Below are 1,568 nucleotides of genomic sequence, written 5' to 3' on the forward strand. Positions count from 1 at the left end.
GATACAAGATCTCATTTGTTATATTTATGCTTCACTCAGGAGATGCTAATACAAATAAAACAACTCAGGCGATAGTAGTATAGTAGGTGTACGCTGACTATCATTATTCAGGCGCAAAGCAGGCGCAGGTCAGAGGTCATCGTCTGCCGGCCTAGTCTAGGGGAATAGGGATATTTTCTGAGCTCTGGATAGGGGTGAAAGAGGGGTCAAGTCGACCTTTTGACCCACCAAGGTAACTATGACACCCCCCAATGACCCCCCCCCCCCTCCAATCATCAGGGACATGCCCTTATTTGGCCTGGTTGTAAGGCTCTACGCCTTTTTCTTTAATCAATCTATTTTTTTTTTGGTTGAACCAAGGCTCAGGTCGACCTTCCTACCCACCGAGGAAATTCTTACACCCCACCCCCCCTAACACCCCACCCCCACCCCCCTCTCGTGAGACATGCCCTTACTTGCCCTGGCCGTAAGGCTAAACGCCGGGAGGCCTTCCTTTTTTCGTTATTTTATCTAGTTTTATCGTACAGGTTAGTTTTACGTACGAAAATATACCATGTATATGTACGTGAAGTGAATCCTTGCTTTGGAGTTGCTATACGTGTTGTTCCGGAGTATGCTCCGGAGTAAGTGAGTAAGCATATTAGTTGTAAGACAGTATAATTGTCATGTATGTACGGACATATACCGGCTATATGTACATGCAGTGAAACATTGCTTTGGAGTAACTATACGTGTTGCTCCGGAGTAAAAACACTGCTCCGGAGTAAAAATACTGCTCCGGAGTATGCTCCGGAGTAAGTGAGTAAGTATATTTGTTGTAAGTAAGTATATTTGTTGTAAGTATGTATATTTGTCATGTACGTACGACCATATACCATCTATATGTACATGCAGTGAAACATTGCTTTGGAGTAGCTATACGTGGTGCTCCGGAGTAAAACACTGCTCCGGAGTAAAAATATTGCTCCGGAGTAAGTGAGTAAGTATATTAGTTGTAAGACAGTATAATTGTCATGTATGTACGGACATATACCGGCTATATGTACATGCAGTGAAACATTGCTTTGGAGTAACTATACGTGTTGCTCCGGAGTAAAAACACTGCTCCGGAGTAGAAATACTGCTCCGGAGTATGCTCCGTAGTAAGTGAGTAAGTATATTTGTTGTAAGTAAGTATATTTGTTGTAAGTATGTATATTTGTCATGTACGTACGACCATATACCATCTATATGTACATGCAGTGAAACATTGCTTTGGAGTAGCTATACGTGGTGCTGCGGAGTAAAAACACTGCTCCGGAGTAAAAATATTGCTCCGGAGTATGCTCCGGAGTAAATGAGTAAGTATATTTGTTGTAAGTATACTTGTCATGTACGTACAAATATATACCATTTATATGTACATGCAGTGAATCATTGCTTTGGAGTAACTATACGTGTTGCTCCGGAGTAAAAACACTGCTCCGGAGTAAAAAAACTGCTCCGGAGTATGCTCCGGAGTTAGTGAGTAAGTATATTCGTGTAAGTAACGCATACGTATTTGCCATGTACGTGCCTGTTATGTAGAC

The sequence above is a fragment of the Branchiostoma floridae genome, chromosome 7 (genome assembly GCF_000003815.2).
Source record: "Branchiostoma floridae strain S238N-H82 chromosome 7, Bfl_VNyyK, whole genome shotgun sequence".
NCBI lineage: Eukaryota > Metazoa > Chordata > Leptocardii > Amphioxiformes > Branchiostomatidae > Branchiostoma > Branchiostoma floridae.